Source organism: Nannospalax galili, unplaced genomic scaffold (genome assembly GCF_000622305.1).
Source record: "Nannospalax galili isolate Female #2095 unplaced genomic scaffold, S.galili_v1.0 scaffold42, whole genome shotgun sequence".
In the NCBI taxonomy this organism is placed as follows: Eukaryota; Metazoa; Chordata; class Mammalia; order Rodentia; family Spalacidae; genus Nannospalax; species Nannospalax galili.
In genome coordinates, this window is record NW_008348666.1 from 871,112 (window position 1) to 877,085 (window position 5,974).

Below are 5,974 nucleotides of genomic sequence, written 5' to 3' on the forward strand. Positions count from 1 at the left end.
ATATGGCTTTTCTAACAATGGTTTGGTATGACCTACCGAGCAGCTTTGATCTCCATGGTGCTGGGGCGGGGGAGGGGGAGCTGAGAATGAGGAAAGAGGCACAAAGTTAGAAAAAAGAAAAGCCTGCACATACTTGTTCTGGCTCAAGACCTTCCACCTCTACACAGCCTAAGGAGCAGCCAGATGTGATTTACACTTTTAACATTCAACTTTGATACTAACCCTCAGGCAGAATTCCTTACCAGTTCTAAGCAGTACACTGGAATTTGGAATTAAGGAAGTGTCTATGCATGCACCTCGATGTCTTTTGGAATTAGGGAGTGTCTATGAATGTATCTTTCCATCTAGTTTTTGGTCCACTTAAATATTTTGGGATTATTTTAACAAAGACACTATTTCTGCCTGGGTTCTTCACAAAGTATTTTACTGAAGATCCTATATTATACCTATAAGCACAGGCTTTTGTGACAAAGGATGACATGAACACTCAAAAACAAGTGATTTGACTAGGGTTGTGGCTCAAAGGTAGAACTCTTGCCTAGTATATGCAAGGCCCTAGGTTTAATCCCATGTACCAAAACAAAACAAGAAGTAATTTGAAGCTTGGCAAGATGGCTCAATGGATAAAGGTACTTGTCACCAAGCATGATGACCTCAGTTCAATCCATGGGACCCACATGGTGGAAAGAGAGAACTGATTCCCTCAAGTTGTCCTCTGACCTGCATTATGGTTATAGAGGTGTGCACACACATGCATACAAATAAATAAATAAATAAATAAATAAATATAATATAAATAAATAAATAAATAAATAAATAAATAAATGTAATCATTTTTTTAGAGTATTTTGATAAAGGTCATGGAAGCTTTTCAGAGAAAAGCCACACAATTAACAATCCAGGGACTCCCAGACCCATAAAACCAAATTCAAAGGACCCAAATTCTCCTTGGGTGATTGGGCCCTCAGAACCTTCAAAGGGACCTTGAAGACCCCTCTCCCTGGTCTCAGCCCCTCAAAGAACTCATAACTGCTCCCTCTGGGCCTCCATGGCTGTTCCAAAAACACTGAGTGGTTAGTCTGATACTCAGCTAGAGTCTCTCTGGCTCCCCACCCCACACTCTCCTGGAGACAGCCTCAGGTTTGCCCTTGGTTTCTAGCCTTCAAGATGCCTAGTTCTTCCTAGAGTTCCTCAGCGACAAGGCTCTCAGGAACTCCACCTTGCCCTTCCTACCCTGTAGAACTGGCTCTTTTCTTTGGGTTCAGAAATGGGTGAAAGACCATCACCTCTGTAAATCCTGCAGGGGGCCAGGGGACTCCTGGGTTCTTCCACCCACATTCGAGAGGCCTCTTTCCTTCCAAGGCATCACTGGAGGGAAAACGAGCACCAATAAGATTCTGTTTCTTTCCCATGGCAAGGGTCTTATGGAGGTTGAAGGATTGCCAGTGTACTCCTTCCTGTTGGGCATATCCTTAATATCATCAGAACCTCTCCTTGAGTACCACACATTTTTTTGTGCTCTTATAGATTTTTATGATACTTACAGGTCTTCAACTGTCTTACTGATCCATTGGATAAAGTATTACCTTTAACGGAGATCTAAGCAGTGGCCTACACACACTCAAAGTATCTGCTATAGCTCCAACTGTCATAATCACATTAAGGGAGTCAAAAAAGGGCCATGAGAGGAGCTGGAGAGATGACTCAGGGTTAAGAGCACTGGCTGCTCTTCCAGAGGACCTGGGTTTTGTTCCTAGCACCCACATGGTGGCTAACAACTATCTGTAACTCCAGTTCCAGGGGATTCGATGCCCTCTTCTGGCCTCTGTGGACATTTCATGGCATGAGTTCACTTACATACATGTAGGCAAACCACTCATACACATAAAATACATTTTTTTAATTAAAAAAAAGGCCATAAGAAAAGACACTCTACCCAATAACTTCCAGTTCTAGCTCAGTGGATAAAGTGCTTGCTACACAAGCATAAGGACCTGAGTTTGGATTCCTAGAATTCACATAAAACCAGATGTAGTTGCATGTATCATAAACCCAGTGTTCCTACAGTGAGATAAGAAGCAGAAACAGGAGAATCCCCAGGAGCCTTGTGTGTGCAGTGATGGTCAAGTGATCCTGTCTCAAGCAAGGTGGGCAATGAGGACCAACACGGAAGTTGTCACTGACCTCTTTACACATGCTGTGGCATGAATATGACTGCCCACACACATGAGCTCTCACATGTACATACATATGCACACAAACACACACACATACATACTCACACACACCATACAAAAAGATTAAATACAAAGAATGGGCACTGGGTAAGCAACTGGCAAATTTTGCCCTACTACTTTTTATACTATTTCTTGTCATTCTTGGGACTAGATGTGTTTCAGGATTTCTTGGATTTTATAAAGCTGTTATAGAGGTTATATTATACTATTACATGACATCCCCCGTGAGGTCTTCTGATTGACTGATTGTATGTGTGTGTATGTGTATACATGTTTATGTGCGTGTTGCACAGCTTCCTTTGTCAACTTGACACATCTTGGAAGAAGGAACTTCAATTAGGGAATTACCTCTATTGGGTTGCCTGTGGGTATGTCTGTGAAGTATTTTCTTAATTGCTGAGTGATGTGGGAGGGCTCAGCCTACTGTGGGTGGTGTCCCCCCTCCTCTACAGGGCAGGTGGTCCTGGGTTGTATAAGAAAGCAGATTGAGCACAGGCCATGAGAACAAGCCAGTAAGCAGTTTTCCTCCATGGTCTGTGCTTCATCTCCTGCCTCAAGCTTCCTGCCTTGAGTTCCTGCCTGACTTCCCTCTAAGATGAACTGTGATCTGGAAGTATAAGATACAATAAACCATTTCCTCCCCAGGTTGTTTTTATTCTAGTTAGCAATATAAAGCTAACTAGAACAATGTGTGCGCACATATGTGTATAAGTATATATACATAGGTGTGTAGGTGTATTGTGTCACATATGTGTGCATATGCATGTGAAGGCTAAGACTACAGGCATGGACCACCATAACCAGCCTAAATAGAATTCTTTTTTTGGGGGGGGCGGTCTTTTTGAGACAGGGTCTCCCTGTAGCCCCAGCTGGCCTGGAACTCACTATATAGACCAGACTGGCCTTGAACTCACAGAGATCTGCCTGCCTCTGCCTCCAGCGTGCTGAGACTAAAGGTGTGCGCCACCACGCCTGGCTAATAGAATTATTTTTATCTCTTTGCTAGATTAATGTCATCTCTAATCACCAAGTTGTCAATAAAACCCTAAACAGCACAGTATTTGGGACAGCTCTGCCACTTAAGGTGGCATATATGGCTGTATTAGTTACTTTTCTGTTGCTGTGATAAAACACCGTGACCATGGCAACTTATACAGGAAGACTTTATTTGGCTTACAGTTCCAAAGGAGTAAAAGAATCCCTAATGGCAGGGGAGGCATGGAAGCAGGAAGTGGCCAGAGCAGAAAGCTGAGCGACCACATCTTCAAACAGGCACGGGCAGCAGAGAGACTGGAAATCTGGTAAGACCTAAGAACTTTCAAAGTCCACCCCCAGGAACATGCTTCTTCCAGCAAGGCCATACCTCCTAAAACCTCCCCAAACAGCACCACCAACTGGAGACAAAATGTCCAAGCACTTGGAGCCTGTGGAGAACATTCTCATTCAAACCACAATGACATATAGTTTGGCTAGGTACATGCTTCCCCATCTCCTCCACAAAGGACATTTAGGATCTTGTCTTGCTCTGATCTACTAACCTGGTGAAGTAAAGAAAATAAAAATAGCTTGGCTTCATTCTGGGTGGTCTCTTTCTGCCCTTTTGAGGCTCACAGGCTAGTTATTGGCCTTTACCATACCCAGGACTGGTGTCAAGTTCAATCTTTGCCCTTGACTGATGGCCCAGCAATGGAACACCTCTGTGCTCTTGCCCAACAGGGGCCCTGGCCTCTGGCTGCACCTGAACAAGAAGGACAGGTTCAGGCTGCTGCCAAATCACTCTGGTATAGAGAGGATAAGGGGCCTCACAATACAGAGAAAGAAGACTTCACCCCATAGAAGGGCTGGCGATGTAGCTCAGTAGTAGAGCACTTACCTGCCATGTGCATGGCCCCAATTTCAATTCCCAGCACTGTAAGAAACACATGGAATTAGGTAAACCAAGTGTGTGGGCATAGCAGCACACATCAATAATCCAAGCAGTTGGAAAGCACAGCCAGAAGACCACAAGTTTGAGGCAGCCTGGGCTACCAAAAAACACAGTCCAGAAAGTGCCTGAGATTCTTAGACTTTGGAGTCTGTTCTTTATCATCATCTCTGATGATATCCTTTTTTTTTTTTTGGGTCTTTTTTGAGATGGTCTCCCTGTAGCCCCAGCTGTCCTGGAACTTACTATGTAGACCAGGCTGGCCTTGAACTCACAGAGATCCACCTGCCTCTGCCTCCCGAGTGTTGGGATTAAAGACATGTGCCACCACATCCGGCTCTGATATCATCTTTAAAGAGACTTTTGCTGCAGTCATTTTTGAAGCAAGGCAAAGGGGATCGGCTAGGTTTGGGAGGTAAGGCCTTAGATTGAACTTCATGGCAGATTTGACACCTGCACGGATACCCCACAAGTTTCTGGAAATAGATAGGAAACAGAAAGATGCCAAGGTTCTCTCTCCCCACACACTTGGTCTAGCTAATTCAATCTGTCCTTTATAACTCAGGTTCAAGAAGTCTCCAGTACCCATGACTAGGCCAGGTCCTCCTGTCATTCCCTCTCATAGCCCACACTTTTCATTTAAAGGGCTTACAGAAATTGCAGTTTGGTCTGTTACAATATGCACTTGCCTCTCCCTCCATCCCCAGACACAAATGGTATCACCAGCTTCATGGCCAAGTTTGTCTGTTCACTGAGTCTCAGTACCTGACTCTGTGCCTCCACACAGTATGCACTTAGCACATGGAGTGTGGCATGAATGGAAGAGTGGACAACAGACTGGGAGGGCATAGGGCAGGGCATCACATCCCCCTCTCACTGCACCTCTCCTGGACACCTCACTGGCCTCTCCTGTTGGATACAGAGGAGCTGGATATGGAGAAGGATGATATTCTATTTCCTATGACTGGACAAGGGAAGCTGGAGTTTCCCAAATTCCATGCTGATACTGTTCCAGCTGCATGATGAATAGCAGGCATTTTTCCCAAGGATGAAGTCATTTTCCTGAAATCAAATAAAATCCACAGAAAGGAAATCAGTACTTATCACATACCTACTATATATCAAGCAATTGGCTGTTTTTATTTTCACAGCCACTCTGCAAAGTAGATATAATTCTTGTTTTTACAGACAGTGAACCTGAGATGTTAAAAAACTTACCACATTCATAAGAAAGAAAAGGAAGGAAGAGGGCTGGAGAGATGGCTTAGTGCTTAAGAGTACCAGCTGCTCTTGCAGAAGACCCAGGTTGGAATTCCAGTACCCACATGGTGGCTGACAACTGTCTGTAACCCCAGTTCCAGGGATCTGATGGACTCTTCTGTCCCCCATAGGCAATGTATAACACAGGTATACTTATATACATGTAGGCAATATATTTATACATTTAACATAAAAAATAAAACATATATTTTGTTTTAGGTATTTTTGAGGTCTCCCTGTAGCCCCAGCTAGCCTGGAACAATAAAATATTTTTTTTAAGTAAAGGAAGGAGGGGGCTGGAGAGATGGCTCAGCGGTTACAAACGCTGGTTGTTCTTGCAGAAGACCCAGGTTTGAATCCCAGCACCCACATGGCAGCTAACAACTGTCGGTAACTCCAGTACCAGGGGATCGAGCAGCCTCTTCTGACCTCTGCGGGCATTGCACAACATGGGTGCACTTACCTATATGCAAGCAATACACACATACACATAAAAATACTAAGCCAGGCGTGGTGGTACATGCCTTTAATCCCAGCACTCAGGAGGCAGAGG